The 19,667-nt window shown below is 43.5% G+C and overlaps 1 long non-coding RNA gene across 1 annotated transcript in view; it reads right to left on the bottom strand.

The window, feature by feature from the left end:
• Positions 1–19,667, bottom strand: part of LOC137522941 (uncharacterized) — a 58,823-nt gene that overhangs the window by 15,624 nt on the left and 23,532 nt on the right. Inside the window, exons 2-4 of the long non-coding RNA XR_011022486.1 lie at positions 15,089–15,205; positions 7,215–7,364; positions 399–539 (exon numbers count right to left, since the gene is read on the bottom strand). This is a non-coding gene — a long non-coding RNA (uncharacterized lncRNA). The remainder of the gene's footprint in view (positions 1–398; positions 540–7,214; positions 7,365–15,088; positions 15,206–19,667) is intronic.

Raw genomic sequence — 19,667 nt, 5'->3', positions numbered from 1 at the left:
GTTAAAATGTATTTACAGTAAAGTGGCTCTTAGCAAAATGTACCCCCCAAAGAAAGCCTAATTGGTGGTGGAAAAAACAAGATATAGATCAGTTCATTGTGATAAGTAGTGATAAAGTTATAGGCTAATGAATGGGAGGTGAACATTTCTCAAGTGAAAACGACGGAACGCGAATGGGTTAAAATTCACCAGCGCTTAAAAGAAATGTCAAAAACGCCCCTAGTGTGAACGAGCACTTACAGAGCCCGTGTCTGCTGTATCACAGAGGTAAAGGGAATACAAAAAACACATAAAACTTCACTGCAGAGTATGTACTCCTTCATCTCTGGTTTTCTTTTAAAACATTTTTTACTGGTTAATGAATTTTGCTTTTACAGATCAAAAGTCAGTGAAAATACCGGTAACATATGTAGACATTCTCCCACACATTGTCTGATCGCCTGTACACTGCATGGTGTTGGTGGAATAGCAGTAGTCACTGGAACCCGTGGAACATTTGTTACAAGTCACACCGTTTGTCTGTGAGCTGCCCGTTGGTACTAAGAAGAAAAAGACAAAAACAGAAGTTAGTGTGTTATGGATACAGATTTTCATTTTTCCTTTACTGTTTGCATGGTTTCCAACTGTCCCTTTTTAAGGCCGGGAGCACACATGGAGGAAACGCTTGCGGAGCGGGATACGCTGCGTTTTATGCAGAAATGTTAGTCTATGGGAAGCAGAAGAACCATCGTTCCACCTGTGATTTACAGTAAGCGTTCTGCAGACGCTTACAGTGTTGCATAATATGCAGGCTGGCTGCCAAAACGCACATAATGAAAGTCTATGGTAACGCATATGGGTTGTATTTTTAATGTGTTTTCTGCAGCGTTTTTAATTAAAAAGTAAAGATCGCTGATGTGTTTTCACTTCCTGTTGTCTTCCTAATGATTTGCATGTATTTACCTAAAAAAAGCATAGAAAACGCATTAGCGAACTGCAAAGGTGTACAAGCACATGCAAAACGCTTGAAAAACGCATCTGCAAAACGCATCTGCAAAACGCATCTGCAAAAAAATACAAAACGCAGACACCAAAACGCAATACAAAAACGCAAAAGCACCTGCGGAAACCGCAGGATTTTAACGCTATTCTATGTGTGCACCTAGCCTAAGAGGGACTCTTTGAGAACTAAACCCCTCTGCCTCTCTTTTTTGCTCATCTGTCCCTCTTTCGGGACAGATGTACAGATCTGTGTAATTATATGTATTTTTCTTCTAAAAAATGTTTGAAATTGACTCTGCATTCTCAAACTTGACCTTAATATATTTCTTACTTGACACGCAATCACAAATTTTGCTCGCGCGAACGCCCATGTTTTTGTGCACAAAATTTGCGATTGCATGCTGAAATCCGTGATGGCGATAGCGCGTGGAAATCATTACGCATGTTATAATGCGTGCAAAATGCTAGCGCGACCATGATATCAGTATCACGGTTTAGTGAATCAAGCCCTATGAGTGTTTGCTGAAATTTTTAAGCATTGGCGACTTTGCAAATCGCCCTAAAAGCACTTGTGTAATGATTTCCTGAGCGCTTTTATGAATAAATACATTGTATTTATTCGTTTTCAGGTTAAAGAGTTCACTTCCTGACTGCCATCAGAAACTGAAAATAATTATCGTTAAGCAAAAGCGCTTATAAAAGAAGTTTTGTAAGTGAAAAGCACTGGGAAAAGCGCTGTAAAAATCACAGTATAAATCGCTCATCGCTTGCGATAGCACTTGCGATTTATAATGTTAACAAAGCCTATCGGTGGCTGGCTATACACCATACAATTTTTAAAATATCTTTTCAATTCAAGAATTGCAATCCATTTGTCTGACTGACTGTAACATTTAAAAAATCGGACCAATGTACCACACACCTGTATTCAATTTTTACTCAGTTATGAAAAAGATGATTAAAACTCCAAGAAAATGGCATATAAGTATGTATAAGGAAATTGAATATCTACCCTACAACATTCAATTTTCAAAAAAATTGATCAGAAAAATCCAGCACTCCCAATAGACTTTTAATCAAATAAAAATGGGAAATCAGATTTCTTGCTCGAATGAAAAAAAAGCTTTTGATTTTCCGGAAAATCTGATTGTTTCTTTTTACCAAATTGCCATAAAATCGGATCATCTTATTGTAGCGTGCGTGGCCACCTCAAAATTGTCTGGTTTCAGAACCAGGATCAAGTTAGGGCTAGGAGATTGTTCTGAGTAGGATTAGTCTTAAGGTGGCCACACACCATACAATTTTTTAAATATCGGTTTAATTCAAGAATGACACAATTTTGGACTTGTCTGAGACCAATTAAAACGTAACTTTTACTTACATTATAATACAATTATTTTTGACTATTTATCTTTCTTATTTACTTCAATAACCATGTCAGGGTTATTTGGTATATGTAGGCACAGTAATTTTATTTTTTCTGGTAGTGTATGCCGTCACTACCCCTATATCATGGTTAACTAGATGCTGAGTTACTTCAAAACATAAAGAAAAATCCCCCCACCAAAACCGACATGTTTCAGCTCCCTAAAGATGGAGCCGTCGTCAGGGCAAAATTTTAACCTCCTGGGCGATAATCCCGAGCTGAGCTTGGGGTATGTCGCGCAGGAGGAGTTCTCAGGCCCTGGTGGGCCGAATTGCATACATTTTTTTTGTTACACGCTGCTAGCACTTTGCTAGCTGCGTGTAACTTCCGATCGCCGCCGCTCGCCGCCGTGCCGCGCAGCCCCCCCCTCCCAACCCCTTGCGCAGCCTGGCCAATCAATGCCAGGCAGCGCTGAGGGGTGGATCGGGACTCCCTCTGATGTCACGACGTCCATGACGTCGGTGACGTCATCCTGCCCGGTCGCCATGGCGACCGGGGAAGCCCAGCAGGAAATCCCGTTCTGAACGGGATTTCCTGCTTACTCTGATCGCCGAAGGCGATCAGAGTGGGTGGGGGGATGCCGATGCGCAGCGGCTATCATGTAGCGAGCCCAGGGCTCACTACATGATTTAAAAAATTAAAAAAGTGCTGCGCCCCCTCCTGGGCGATCTAATTGTATCGCCCAGAGGGTTAAAGCGCTAGAGATGCTTAGTGCATAGTTGAAATAGAACATAGCAATTAAATATACATATTCACGAAAAAAAACTAAAGATGAGAGTTGTGCTCTCTAGAAATAGACGTATACTGGATAGATAGAAAAAACGGGGGAAAGGGAAACACCGGGAGCCCAAACTGGTGTATTATCTCAAGCGTAAAAGATCAGCAAAGTATCTGGTAATAGATATACTCACAAAGCCGGGTTGCGTATAAGGCAACCACTTTGAGTCGCATGTGGGGAAGTATAGTCCCTACTCGGCCTTGTTGTGTAGATCAGGTGGTCGCAGCTCCTTTGAAAAAACCACCTGCCAAGGTGGTATCCCCTAGACCCAGGGGAGAGTCAGCATAAACGGAGGTAGGAGGCGCCCGGGTGGGTACTTTGGGTTTGTTTTAGAGGGTTGATGCACATATATGTATGGCTATAAAATGATTATGTGTGTACATACTGGTAAGACAAAATCTTACCTTAAAAAGTAGTCATTCATAAAAGAAAATTACTTTATTGGGGCACTTAGATTGACAACGCGTTTCGCGGCGTAAACCGCTTCATCAGGTCGTGTACTGTCCCAGTAGGAAAAGTTCCCCGTGTTCAGGCGCACATATATGTGCATCAACCCTCTAAAACAAACCCCAAATACCCACCCGGGCACCTCCTACCTCCGTTTATGCTCTCTAGAAATAGCAGCTATTACATCTAGTTAACCATGACGTCTTGGAGGACGTGGGAAGCCCCTCTACTGAGATAAGTATCTAACTTTTTCTCCCAATGATCTCACGGGTTTGCTTTAAAGGGTTAATGTTGAGGTTTCGTTTGGGCAGAGTCAGATCTGGTTTTGCATGCCTGCTCCTCCTTCCTATCCCCACCCACAGGCCCGGCCAATAACTAAGACAATATCTATGCAGTTGTTAAAAAGAACCTCCCCATTCCCTCCCACCCTGCTGAGTGGCCCAGGGAGCAGGTGCATATTTACCTACTTCCAAGCACAGGGTGTCACGTGATTGGGATCTAGCGAATGACCACAGAAAGTGTTCAGCTGTGAAGTACGGAGGAGACCCACTGTGCTTGTAAGTAGGTAAATATGAGTGCATATTATCCCAGCGCCAGGCAGTTTGGCCCAGGGCGAGCCGAATGACGAAACATTTTAAAATTTTAAATGCATGTAAACATATACAAATAAGAAGTATTTTTCTTCCAGGGTAAAATGAGCCATAAATTACTTTTTACTCTAAGGGAAAAGTACTTCTCATCTTATTGTTTTAAATGTTAACATTTTTGCGATAGTGGTCCATTAAATACTATATCTCATCTGAGTTGTAGCAACTCGGAGGGAGATGTATTTTGGGGTCTGGCCACAAATTAACGTTACATGGGGCGCGCTCCTATGACAGCGCCCAGTGCTTAGTGCCGGGCACCAAAATAATCTGCTGCAGTAAACATACAGTACATGCACTCCCTGCACCAGGACAGCTTTTGTGAGGGAATGTGGAGGTTTTTGGGTGTTTTTAAGCTTAGACTTTTTTTACGTATTGGCTTTACTTGGGTGGAAAGGTGTGTGTGTGTGTGTGGGGGGGGATATGGTGAGTATGAATGGCGGAGTATCAATTTATCGATTAATCAAATTTTTTTTTTTTTATGGAATAAAGGTAAACCTTCTTTTTTCCTTTCGGTATAGGATATGAAGTTCAGTATAATAATGATTATAAATGTGTTTTAATTGATATTCTACATGCCTGATTATTATAGGAGTATGAGAAATTGATATTTTATTATGTTTTAATAATGCTTAGTTCAAAATAAAGTGTAGTCAGTATATTCCAGTTTCAGTCTGCTTACTAGACCAGCAAATAGTTCTATTGTGTAATGTATTTGTCAAAAGAAGGCCAGAGGATTTTTCTCAATATACCTTGAATGCACAATCTTGTCTGGAGGGGATTAACAAGAATGGGCAACTAGTATTATTTTAACAACTTTATCCACCACTACAGTATATCTATGTCATCTGTGACTTCATCTTAAAGTTTGTACACACGCTTTATTTGCAGCTGGTCCGTCAGACCCTCCCGCTGGGCGGGCGTTCCAGCGACAGTTGAGCGTGTGTCAGGCAGACTGATAAGGCTGTTTTTGAACGATCAGTCTGCCAACAGACTGTACACACGCTCTACTGTCGCTGGAACGCTCACCCAGGGGGAGGGTCTGAGGGGCCCGTCGTTCCTGCAAATAGAGCGTATGTACGAACCTTAAGCCATGAGTCAGTAGATCCTGTGCACATTTCTGGCACTATCTGATGCAGCACTAATTGGTGAACGGGAATATACGTTTCCTGAGCTAATGAGATTGATTTTTACCAATAAAAATACTTTTATTTTCTCAGTTCATAGTGAAAAATACACTCTGGATCATTATTTCAGAATCAAATATAACCATAAATTGTGCCAGGAACATAATCTAAGTTTTGTGATAAGCGGTAAGAATAGCCAAACGATTTTTTTTCCTACAGTAGCACTTTTTATTTTTAAACTGGAATTGGTAAAACTGAGAATTAATGTGTTTTTTTCCATTTTTTTCCTTGTTTTCCCATTAAAATTCATAGAAAACAAAATTATGTAAAGGAAAAAATAGCATAAAATGAAAGCCTAGTTTGTCTTGATAAAAACAATATATATCTCATTTCTGTGTCATAAGTAGGGATAAAGTTATTTCTGATTAAATAAGGACATAGCTAAACTGTCAAAACTGCTCTGGTCCATAAGTGGAAAACAACAGATCAGTAAATAATGGCGCACAGCGCCTATGCATAACAATGGAGCCGCATTAAAAAGATACGCGTATCGCTATTTATCGTTAGTACTGCATAATAATGGCGCACAGGGAAAAGAGAAGAAAAACGGCACACACTAACGTTATTGATCAATAGTGGCACACACTAACGTTATTTATCAATAGTGGCACACTCTAACGTTATTTATCAATAGTGGCACACATTAACGTTATTGATCAATAGTGGCACACACTAACGTTATTTATCAATAGTGGCACACACTAACGTTATTTATCAATAGTGGCACACACTAACGTTATTTATCAATAGTGCCGTTCATTTGCGAAACAGCAGACGTTATTGCGCACAGTAATGTTATTTAGCAATAGCGCCCTACATAAGCCAAACTGCAGACGTTATTTAACTGCAAAACGGTGAATGGATTTAATGTAACACTGTCAAGGTTATGGTTAGACACCACTGGGGGGGTCTTAGGATTAGGCACCATCAGGGGGGTCTTAGGGTTAGGCACAACCAGGTAGCGAGGACACGGCAGCACAGGTGCAGTGGTTTTCAGACTTTAAAGTCTGAAATTCCAGAAGTGAATCGGAGGCGGGGCCGGAGCATCGGTGAGTGGCTGCGCAGGTGCCGGATGTCTGCGGGGGACCATTAGGAGCTTATTTTCCCCCAACCCCCCTACAGTATCCCTATAAAGGAGTCTTAAATTATTTTGATATCATAGTCACAGCTTGTCTGACATTATCATACCGGGTTCATAACCACGCCTTAAGTTGTAAAACGCCCGACAACTAGCTTAATCCAATTTGATTGGCCAATCGTACCACTTCCATGTAGTGTAAGAGCATACCTACACAATTTGTTTATAGTATTCAAAGTGTGTTGGTGGTCAAATTGATCAATGGTTGACCAACCAAATTAGGTTACATTAGGCTTAGGCTGCATTCACGTTATTTTTAGAGGATACATGTTTTCCACACTTACCAAGTGCAACCCACACGTGTCAATGTCAATGGTGGTCATAAAACCAATATGAATACATGAGGCGTGCCACTGCAAGTTTGTTTTTTAGATGTTAACCAGCCCATTCATTAACAGGAAAACATGGAAATGGGTGTGAATAGTGCACATGATTGATCAGATGCAAGGAAGGGAGTCAGAGTCTTTATGTTGGCAGCAACCTAAATCAGGCTGTAATCTGGGATGGGGCTTTCTATTTGCAGCCATTGTGGAGGTGTAGTAATTGTCAGCTCACCCCTGACTTCCTGTAAGCCTATGTAGATGCATGGCATGCCAATCCTGAATGTACTTACATGTGGGAAGGGCAGACAAGCAGTTGTCAGTATTGCAGCACACAGTTGCAATTGAGACATTTCCATAGTCAAACGTCAGGCTCCCCGTTATGTTGCACTGGTTGGTCGGGGTGCATCCTCGAGTTAAAGTCGATGTCACAGTTCCAGAAGCTATAGAAAGATCATTAAGTTATTGGTCAGGTGCATAAAGATTAAAATGTTTGGGCTGATATCATCACAGCTTTAAAGATTGTGGCAAGATCAGCGACCACAGGACATTTATTCAGAAGTCACAATAACCCTGGCTTTGAAGCAGACCTAAGACCTGAATTTTATGGCATACTAGGGACCTTAGCCTGTTTAATAATGGGCTCTAGGTCTGTCACTGCCACCACTTGTCAGCGCACGCGCACGCTGCGCGCGCCCGCTCGTCACACACCCGCTCATCCCGCACGCACACTCGCCCACCTTCCAGACCGGCCCTCTGGCTGTCCTGCTCCCATCTGAACAATGACTCTTCCTGCAGCACATGCACAGTAGTGCAAAGCAGGGACACACACACACGGACATAGGACACAGAGACACAGGGGTTTTATCAGGTAGGACTAGCTGATAACACAGCATTGCCCAGGTATGTGCATATTGTGATAAAGTTTATTATTTTCTGTAATGTACTGATAAATCTCAAAAAATTAGCATATCATGAAAAGGTTATCTAAACAAGCTATTAACCTAATCACCTGAATCAACTAATTAACTCTAAACACAGGCTTTTAAAAACTCCCAGTCTGGTTCATTACTCAAAACCACAATCATGGGTAAGACTGCCGACCTGACTGCTGTCCAGAAGGCCATCATTGACACCCTCAAGCAAGAGGGTAAGACACAGAAAGAAATTTCTGAATGAATAGGCTGTTCCCAGAGTGCTGTATCAAGGCACCTCAGTGGGAAGTCTGTGGGAAGGAAAAAGTGTGGCAGAAAACGCTGCACAATGAAAAGAGGTGACCGGACCCTGAGGAAGATTGTGGAGAAGGACCGATTCCAGACCTTGGGGGACCTGGGGAAGCAGTGGACTGAGTCTGGAGTAAAAAAAATCCAGAGCCACCGTGTTCAGGTGTGTGCAGGAAATGGGCTACAGGTGCCGCATTCCCCAGGTCAAGCCACTTTTGAACCAGAAACAGCAGCAGAAGCGCCTGACCTGGGCTACAGAGAAGCAGCACTGGACTGTTGCTCAGTGTTCCAAAGTACTTTTTCGGATGAAAGCAACTTTTGCATGTCATTCGGAAATCAAGGTGCCAGAGTCTGGAGGAAGACTGGGGAGAGGGAGGGAAATGCCAAAATGCCTGAAGTCCAGTGTCAAGTACCCACAGTCAGTGATGGTCTGGGGTACCATGTCAGCTGCTGGTGTTGGTCCACTGTGTTTTATCAAGGGCAGGGTCAATGCAGCTAGCTATCAGGAAATTTTGGAGCACTTCATGCTTCCATCTGCTGAAAAGCTTTATGGAGATGAAGATTTCATTTTTCAGCATGACCTGGCACCTGCTCATAGTGCCAAAACCACTGGTAAATGGTTTACTGACCATGGTATTACTGTGCTCAATTGGCCTGCCAACTCTCCAGACCTAAACCCCATAGAGAATCTGTGGGATATTGTGAAGAGAAAGTTGAGAGACGCAAGACCCAACACTCTGGATGAGCTTAAGGCCGCTATCGAAGCATCCTGGGCCTCCATAACACCTGAGCAGTGCCACAGGCTGATTGCCTCCATGCCACGCTGCATTGAAGCAGTAATTTCTCGCAAAAAGATTCCCGACCAAGTATTGAGTGCATAACTGAACATAACTATTTGAAGGTTGACTTTGTTTGCTTTAAAGAGACTCTGTAACATCAAAAACCTCCCCTGGGGGCTACTCACCTCGGGTGGGGGAAGCCTCCGGATCCTAATGAGGCTTCCCACACGGTCCTCTGTCCCACGGGGGTCTCGCTGCAGCCCTCCGAACAGCCGGCGACAGACCCGACTGTAGCTTCAATATTTACCTTTGCTGGCTCCAGTGGGGGCGCTGTGGCTGCTTTCGGCATGGAAATAGAGGGAAATACCCTATCTCCGTCGGGTCCGCTCTACTGCGCAGGCGCCGGAAACTTGCGCCTGCGCAGTAGAGCAGACCCGACGGCGATCGGGTATTTCCGCCTACTTCGGAGCCGACAGCCGTCAGAGTGCCTGCGCAGGAGCCGGGAAGGTAAATATTGACGTCACCGCTGCACGGAGGGCTGCAGCGAGACCCCTGGGGGATGGAGGACGGCGTGGGAAGCCTCATTAGGATCCGGAGGCTTCCCCCACCCGAGGTGAGTACCCCCCAGGGGACGTTTTGTCGTTACAGTTCCTCTTTAAAAACACTTTTCTTGTATTGGTCGGATGAAATATGCTAATTTTTTGAGATAGGAAATTTGGGTTTTCATGAGCTGTATGCCAAAATCATCAATATTAAAACAATAAAAGGCTTGAACTACTTCAGTTGTATATAATGAATCTAAAATATATGAAAGTCTAATGTTTATCAGTACATTACAGAAAATAATGAACTTTATCACAATATGCTAATTTTTTGATAAGATCCTGTATTAGTAAAAAGGATGTTAATCAGGTAATAGAAAAGTTGAAAACCATTCTTACTTTTTTTATGTGCATGCCCCCAGGCTCTAAGAGCGTACGCACAGCCGCAGAACAGAAGTGACCGGCATGCTGAATCTGCCTGATTGGCTGATGCCTCTGTCATTAACTTCTCTGGTCGTTGATTGGCCGACTTGGTCTCCCCTTCTCTCCGTGGTCCAGCTGCTGTAAGAGTGCAGGGAGGGGGGCCAGAGGCTATCTACTGTCACTGTCCTCTGCCCCCCTCCTCCAGTAGCATGTCCGCGCCCCCCCCCCCCCACAGCCCTTCTGCCGCCACCGCAGCCGGATTCTCTCTCTTCGCTGCACTGAACATTGAGGAAGGATAAAGGCGGCACACACAGCAGGTCCCTTAATAATGGTTCCAGGCACTACAGTATCCTTCTATACTCTCTGCACTGTCTCCGGTGGTAGTGCAGAGAATACATGGGAACTGCAGTTGCACTGATTTTTAAGGGGAATATTTGTTTGCTGCCATTCATGCACTGTTAATAGCACAAGCCTCTTGCACTGTTAATCACCTGTACCTGGTACAGTTGGCCATTGGGTGATTGGGGTTCAAATTCAGAAAAGGGGTGGAGCCACATCCAATCAGATTTATTTTATTTCAATACAAATTATTTATGCCAAAGACCGCAAAGCTCACAAACTTGGTCATTAAGCAATTGAGTAATTGTGTGTTAAGGTTAGGAAAAGTGGACAGAGCCAACACCGGCCAAGTACATACCCGGGCAACGCCGGGCCACCAGCTAGTACATATATACAGTGGCTTGCAAAAGTATTTGGCCCCCTTGAAGTTTTCCACATTTTGTCACATTACTGCCACAAACATGAATCAATTTTATTGGAATTTCACGTGAAACACCAATACAAAGTGGTGTACATGTGAGACGTGGAACAAAAATCATACATGATTCCAAACATTTTTTACAAATAAATAACTGCAAAGTGGGCTGTGCATAATTATTTAGCCCCCTGAGTCAATACATTGTAGAACCACCTTTTGCTGCAATTACAGCTGCCAGTCTTTTAGGGTATGTCTCTACCAGCTTTGCACATCTAGAGACTGAAATCCTTGCCCATTCTTCTTTGCAAAACAGCTCCAGTTCAGTCAGATTAGATGGACAGCGTTTGTGAACAGCAGTTTTCAGATCTTGCCACAGATTTTCGATTGAATTTAGATCTGGACTTTAACTGGGCCATTCTAACACATGGATATGTTTTGTTTTAAACCATTCCATTGTTGCCCTGGCTTTATGTTTAGGGTCGTTGTCCTGCCGGAAGGTGAACCTCCGCCCCAGTCTCAAGTCTTTTGCAGACTCAAAGAGGTTTTCTTCCAATATTGCCCTGTATTTGGCTCCATCCATCTTCCCATCAACTCTGACCAGCTTCCCTGTCCCTGCTGAAGAGATGCACCCACCGAGCATGATACTGCCAACACCATATTTGACAGTGGGGATGGTGTGTTCAGAGTGATGTGCAATGTTAGTTTTCCTCCACACATAGGGCTCGATTCACAAAGCGGTGCTAACCCTGTTAGAGACTTTAGGCGTGATAACCATTGCACCACGCTGGTGAAAAGTGAGTTTAGGCGTGATAAGTTTAGGCGTGATAAGTTTAGGTGTGATAAGTTTAGGCATGATAAGTTTAGATAAGTTTAGATCGCGAGCAAAGTCCCGCACGCAAAGCAGCGCCATTAAACTCTATGCAAAGTGCACCAGACTTTGCTAGCACAAAACTTTTGATCAGCTGTGCACTGCGGTGCTAACCCAGTTGGCGCTTAAACTTATCATGCCTAAACTTATCACACCTAAACTTATCACACCTAAACTTATCATGCCTAAACTGAGTTTAGGCATGATAAAGGACTTTTCACCAGCGTCGTAACTGTTAGCACCGCTTTGTGAATCAGGCCCATAGTGTTTTGCATTGTGGCCAAAAAGTTCAGTTTTGGTCTCATCTGACCAGAGCACCTTCTTCCACATGTTTGCAGTGTCCCCCACATGGCTTGTGGCAAACAGTACTTCTTATGCTTTTCTGTTAACAATGGCTTTCTTCTTGCCACTCTTCCATAAAGGCCAATTTTGTGCAGTGCATGACTAATAGTTGTCCCATGGACAGATTCCCCCACCTGAGCTGTAGATCTCTGCAGCTCGTCCAGAATCACCATGGGCCTCTTGACTGCATTTCTGATCAGCGCTCTCCTTGTTCGGCCTGTGAGTTTAGGTGAATGGCCTTGTCTTGGTAGGTTTACAGTTGTGCCATACTCCTTCCATTTCTGAATGATCGCTTGAACAGTGCTCCGTGGGATGTTCAAGGCTTTGGAAATCTTTTTGTAGCCTAAGCCTGCTTTAAATTTCTCAATAACTGTATCCTGACCTGTCTGGTGTGTTCTTTGGACTTCATGGTGTTGTTGCTCCCAATATTCTCTTAGACAACCCCTGAGGCCCTCACTGAGCAGCTGTATTTGTACTGATATTAGATTACACACAGGTGCACTATATTTAGTCATTAGCACTCATCAGGCAATGTCTATAGGCAACTGATTGCACTCAGACCAAAGGGGGCTGAATAATTACGCACACCCCACGTTGCAGTCATTGATTTGTAAAAAATGTTTGGAATCATGTATGATTTTCGTTCCCCTTCTCACATACTTTTGCAAGCCACTGTATATATATATATATATATATAAAATAAGATTATCAAATTATTTTGCTACTAATGTTCTATTTCTTAGCTGTACTACACAGACAATGAATTATAACATGTATATTTTCACTTCAGTGTGACTTTAAGACCATCATGCTGATAATCAGGCATGGTCGGAAAAGCCAATTTCCGATTCCGTGGTAATTCCGCATACCGCCACTACGGGAATTCCTAAGCCGTTCCGCGGAATTCCGAGATACACGGAATTCCGTCAGTAAATTTTAAAACTCTCTCTCTCTCTCTCTCTCTCTCTCTCTCTCTCTATGCAGTGTGTAGTAGCTAGTAGGTATCTGTCTTAACCTCTAGACCATGAACCACACTACATGGTAAAGCTGTCCTAGCATAAACCATACTACCATTATGATCAATTCAATAGAAAAAGTAGCATGATTAAGGATTGGTACTTTTTGAAAAGCATGCTTATATACCATAGCATATCTATTGAATTGATCATAATGGTAGTATGGTACATGCTAGGCCAGCTTTAGCATGTAGAGGTGGGACAAGGTCCTTCAGCACCCAAGGCTGAGACAGCAAAGTGTGCCCCCCATCCCTCCCACCCCAGCCATCACACACTGATTGCTATTACACTAAGAGGTGCCCCAGGGCCCCCAACCCCCCCAACACCTTAATCGCTACTTATCTGGCTTGCAGTCGCTGCCATGTATCACCTTTTCTTATTTCTTTCTGCTTCAAACACAATTGGGAATGACAGCTGAATGAATTGTGCACCCCCTCCTACACTGCGCCCTGAGGCTGGAGCCTCTCCAGCCTCTGCCTCGGCCCGGCCCTGAGTGTGGTTGATGGTCTAGGGGGTAAGACAGATACCTACTACCATGTAGTGTGGTTCATGGTCTAGAGGGAAACACAGATCCCTACTACACACTGTGTCCTGGGTTCAAATCCCAGCTATGGTATATAAGCATGCTTTTCAAAAAGTACCAATCCTTAATCATGCTACTTTTTCTATTGAATTGATCATAATGGTAGTATGGTTTATGCTAGGATAGCTTTCCCATGTAGTGTGGTTCATGGTCTAGAGGTTAAAACAGATACCTACTAGCTACTACACACTGCATCCTGGGTTCAAATCCCAGCTATGGTATTTAAGCATGCTTTTCAAAAAGTACTGATCCTTAATCATACTACTTTTTCTATTGCATTGATCATAATGGTAGTATGGTTTAAGCTAGGATAGCTTTACCATGTAGTGTGGTTCATGGTCTAGAGGTTAAGACAGATACCTACTAGCTACTACACACTGCATCCTGGGTTCAAATCCCAGCTATGGTATATAAGCATGCTTTTCAAAAAGTACCGATCCTTAATCATACTACTTTTTCTATTGCATTGATCATAATGGTAGTATGGTTTATGCTAGGATAGCTTTACCATGTAGTGTGGTTCATGGTCTAGAGGTTAAGACAGATACCTACTAGCTACTACACACTGTGTCCTGGGTTCAAATCCCAGCTATGGTATATAAGCATGCTTTTCAAAAAGTACCAATCCTTAATCATACTACTTTTTCTACTGCATTGATCATAATGGTAGTATGGTTTATGCTAGGATAGCTTTACCATGTAGTGTGGCTCATGGTCTAGAGGTGAAGACAGATACCTACTACACACTGCATCCTGGGTTCAAATCCCAGCTATGGTATATAAGCTGTTTTGAAAATCTGCAATTCCGTACTGGATGATATAGGAGGAGGAGGAGGAATATTTTCATGTGATTCCGGAAAATTCCGTCGGAATTATAAATTTCCGCGGAATTCCGTTTGAGAAATTCCGTTCCGACTAACAAAATCGGAATTATTAATTCCGACCGGAATCACGGAATTAATAATTCCGCGGAATTTTCCGACCATGCCTGCTGATAATGAAAGAGACAGAATACAGAGAGCAGTGGTGGTCATCCAATATTTGGGTATCCAAACTACCCAGATAATCTGAACTTTTTCAGCTATCCTAACCCAGATTCGGATTCCGGATATCTGTTAAAATCCGAATAGCATTATCCGAGTTAACTCGGATATCTTTCTGAAATCCGGATATCCGGTCTGATACTTAGTTCTGATATCCGAGCAGAAGGTTTCCAGGTCAAAATTCAGTTTGGAGACATAGAGTCCTAGGAAGAGAGAGAGAGAGGGAGGGGGAGAGAGAGAGAGGGGGGGGGGAGAGAGGGAGAGAGAGAGAGAGAGAGACAGACAGAGAGACGGGGGAGAGAGAGAGAGAGAGAGAGAGAGAGAGAGAGAGGGAGAGAGGTTTTGGAAGAAATTAAAAAGGCCACTTCCGGTTTTCTATCCGGATATCCGAATCCGACCGGATATCCCTGATATTGGGTTCGTATATCCGATTCTACTCGAAAACCAAAAAGTTTGCATTCGGATATTCGATTCGGATCTGGATATCTGGGTATCCGGATCCGAATTCAATTCGGATTTTGAAAAGGGTAATCCGAGCAGCACTACCGAGCAGCACTAACAGAGAGCTCTTGGTAGGATCAATATACTCACTTTGAATAGTTGTAGATAAAGAAGTTGCACAGGCATAACCAGCTTGACACGTCTCATTACTGTCGATACAGGCCTTCCCAGTTAAGTCTATGCATTTATAGCAGGTCAGTGAGAAACCTACAAGACAAACAATATAAAATATAAGTTTAGGTGTAACATTTTTGTGATGGATCTTAAAAAAAGACGACTATCGTGAACAATTGTAAAATTTTAAATTCATGAAAGCACAGAAATAAAAAGTACATTTCTCTCAAAGTAAAACGTGCTATAAATTACTTTTCTCCTATGTTTCTGTCATCTACAGTAGGTAGTAGAAACCTGACAGAACTAACAGGTTTTGGACTAGCCCATCTCTTCATGGGGAATTCTCAGGGTTTTCTTTATTTACAAAGGCACTTAGTGAATGGCAGTTACTCAGTCCAACTGCCAGAATAGTGGTGCAAACAAGTGGTGGTAGTGGTGGTGGTAGTGGGGGAGGGGGTGGCCTGCATCTTTATATAGATCCTTTCCAGGGAGGGCTTTTGTAAAGAATATGTAACGATTGGTGTCAGCAACACAGATTTTTCTGATTATTGGTGATCTGCAGTATCACCAATAATATAGATGCTATACCTGATTATGTGGTGATCTGCATATTCACCAATAATACTATTATAGGTAGACACAGGACACCCAATGTGATATTGTATTTGGTGCAACAGTAATCAGAGAAGTTATCTCCTGAGACGCGGGAGATACAGACACTACTGCAGCCAAGGATTCCCTGAAGAGCAGGGAATCAGACTGCACAGCAGCCAGTGGACCCCTGAGGGGCAGGTTTCCACTGACTGTGCTGCAAGATGATTTCCTGATGTGGAGGAAATACAGACTGTACTGCAGCCGAGAATTCCCTGAGGAGCAGGGAATTTTGGATAGTACTGCAGCCAGTGGACACCTGAGGAGCAGGAACCACTGGCTGGGCTGCAGGAGAGAGAACTGGGTGAAAGAGTGATATGATAGAACTGCAGCCGAGGATTCCCTGAGGAGCAGGAAATCAGATGGTACTGCAGCCAGTGGACACCTGAGGAGCAGGGACCACTGACTGGACTGCAAGAGTGATAACTGGTGTATTGAGAGATATGATCGGACCGCAGCCACGGACTCCCTGAGGAGCAGGGAATCAGACTGTACTGCAGCCAGTGGACTCATAAGGGGTAGAGACCACTGACTGAGCTGCAAGATGGTCACCTGAGGAGCAGGTGACCCTTGCAGCTAATGAACACCTGAAGAGCAAGTGTCACGGATGGTACAGTAAACAGCCTGAAAGGTCAGACAAGCCAGGTCGGCAACACACGGACAGATAAAGTACAGAGACGGAAGACTGATTCGGTATCCGGGTACAGGCAATGTCGGCAACAGGTTACCAGATAGGCAAAGGTACCAAATCAGTAAGCAGGAGAGTGGTCAGGAAAGCCAGAGATCATAACAGGCAACAGAATGTAACAATCCTAGTCTAGGTGTGAAGTCCTTGGTTTCAACACCTGGGCACTAGTCTAATACATAAACAATAGCGATGTAGCAATCTCCTAGTCTTAGGTGTGAAGTCCTTGGTTTCAACACCTGGTAACTAGTCTAATACATAAACAATACAATAATACTTTTAAGGCTATCAATGGAATCTGACTAAGTGTGAATTCCCAGCTCCGGCTGGTTCTAACACACTGTAAGATCTGACTGGGGTCTGAGCGCTCACACATAAGCATTCGCAACAGCAGACAACTTGCAACTGACAGGCAAGTCCTATATATACCCAGAGAGCTCCACAGCGCCGCCCCAGTCACTCACCCAATCCGGAGCATAGCTGGGGTCAGCTGATCGGCATGATCAGCTGGCTCCCCTTCTGCTAGCATAAAGGTCCTGTCGCCTGGCGCGTGCACGCGTAGCTCTCAATCTGTGTGCACTAGAAGGACCAGATGAACCAGCAGCATGTTGCTGCACGGCAGAAGCCGCCGGCTGGAACGCGGAGAGGGCCACCATGCCGCTTGCCCACACGGCATCTCCGCTATTCATTACAGAATACATGAAATACTGAGAATCTCCCAAGAAGAGATGGACTAGCCCAAAACCTGTCAGTTCTGTCATATTTCTACTAACTACTATAAGTGACAGCAACATAGGAAAAAAAATAATTTATAACTCATTTTACTCTGGAAGAAACATACTTCTTATTTGTATACGTTAAAAAAAGTATTTTAAATTTTAAAATGTTTTGTGATAGTTACCCTTTAACCGCTGAATCAGAATCAGAATTTTTATTTCCACCAAGCACGACTGGGTCGTGCCCGGAATTGGGCTTGGCACAGAGCAGGGCTTAAATACAGGAAATAACAAAAACCAAAATAACACGGTAGCATGCATCAGATCCCATACAATACAGTAATTACATAACAGAGCCATTTTCCATAGAAAAAATGGAGTCCAGAGAGTTCTGCAGTGCAGACATGCTTAAAAAGACTATTCCAGCTAGTAAAGTAAAGCATAAGCGGCCTAAGGAGGGGCCTCTCCTTCTTTGGTGATGGCTGTGGGGGATGGGAGTGAGTCTAGAGAGTTCAGTGATTTGACAGCTGAGGAGAAGAAGCTGTCCCTGTGCCTAGAGGTCCTGGTGTAGATTGCCCGATACTAGGGATGATTGGAAAAAGGAAATTCCATTCTGCCGGAATTCTGCCAGCGGTAAATTCCGTAACCGTTACATTTCCGCGGAATTTTTCAGATTTCCGATTTAAGTAATCGCAATTGAAACCTCGTTTATGCTAAATGGTAGCCCATGGGACCTAGTGGCGACCATAGCCCCTTAAGAGAAAGTGTCATTAGGGCCTTGCTGTAACATAGATTGTAGTGTAACTATTTCAAATAATGTACCCTTCTTAAACTTGAAGATTGCATACAAACATAAGCAGACTGCAGAGTGGTGCAGCAGAAGTGTGCTGGGCCCATAACCCAGAGGTTGATGGATCAAAACCATCCTCTGCTAGGTGTACTTTATTTTTTACACCTTGCTTTACCACATGGGCCAATCGGTGGCCATAGCCTCTTAAGAGAAAGTGTCATTAGGGCCTTGCTGTAACATAGATTGTAGTGTAACTAATTCAACTGATGTACCCTTCTTAAACTTGAAGATTGTAGTCAAATGTAAGCAGAGTGGCTCAGTGGAAGTGTGCTGGGCCCATAACCCAGAGGTTGATGGATCGAAACCATCCTCTGCTAGGCATGATTTCATTTTTGCACCTCGCTTTATCGCATGGGCAAAACAGTTTCCATAGCCCTGTAAGAGAAAGTGTAATAAGGGCCCTGCCGTAACATAGATATTACGGTAGCTAAGACTACTCCTGGACCTTTCTTGTAGTTGAAGAGATGAGTGAACTGTGACACCACACTTAAAAAAAAAAAAAAAAAAACACAGCAAACATAGAAGCTTCCCCATATTGGAGCATTGGATTTCGTAAAGTCGTAAGACAATGTGTTGTAAGACACAAGTAAGCTTTTAGGTTAGCAGGAATGGTTGCATGGCCACCTAGCTTTTCATCCTTCCCAGGTCAGCTAGGCTGGCTTCAGCCTGTAGTGTTGGTAGTATAGTGGTGAGCATAGCTGCCCTCCAAGCAGTTGACCTGCTTTTGATTCCAGGCCAATGTATGTAAGCGTGCTTTTGACATCCTACAAATCCCTGGAAGACAAGATCCTCCTGAGGAGGAGGAGGAGAAAGCTCTTGTGGGGTGCTATTTAGGGAATAACAATCAGCCAGGAGCCAGCTAACAAGCATACTAGAGCCTAACTAAGCTTTCCCTAGCAAAGTCTGTCAGCAGCTGTCCCTTCACTAATTACTGTAGGCAGATGAGTGAGTAAAACGGCAGGAGAACCTTGCCTTATATAAGGGGTGGGGTGGCTCCAGGAGTGAGTGTAGTCTGATTGGCAACAATGTGCCTGCTGACTGTGATGTAGAGGGTCAAAGTTGACTCTAATGGAGCATTATGGGGGTGAACCTAACTTCCACAAAAGTTCGCCTTCGCCGGTGAACGCGAACCACCCAAAGTTCGCCTGGAACCGTTCGTGGGCGAACCATTCGGCCCATCTCTACTTGTGACACTCTGTCTGGGCCTGAGGCTTTCCTAGCATTTAGTCTTGACAGGTGTCGCAGAACATCAACCTCGTTCACAAGCTGACATATAATAACGTCCTGCTATAGCCTCTTAATGGCTCCAGGATGTTTTTATAAGTCAGACAGTGCTGCTGACGCTGTGTGCGCGTGCGCACGTGTGCATGTGCATGTGCGTGCCCCCACACGTGCACGTGAACATAGTGAAAAAAAAACACCAAAGAAAAAACACACCTTTATTTACAAATGTTATATTGTCACCATATTTTGTACTAGGGACATCATTAAAATCTTGTGATAACCAGGACAAATAGGCAGATAAAATGTGTGGGTTTTATGTAGAGTAGCGGTGTTTATATTACAACTATAGGGGAAGGAATTGGAGAAATAGTGTACTTTTTCATTTTTTCCTTGTTTTTCCTTTTAAAATGCATAGAAAATAAAGTAATT

Source organism: Hyperolius riggenbachi, chromosome 6, assembly GCF_040937935.1.
Source record: "Hyperolius riggenbachi isolate aHypRig1 chromosome 6, aHypRig1.pri, whole genome shotgun sequence".
Lineage (NCBI taxonomy): Eukaryota > Metazoa > Chordata > Amphibia > Anura > Hyperoliidae > Hyperolius > Hyperolius riggenbachi.
Note: the sequence above shows the minus strand (reverse complement) of the source record. Positions and strands in the feature narration are given on the sequence as shown.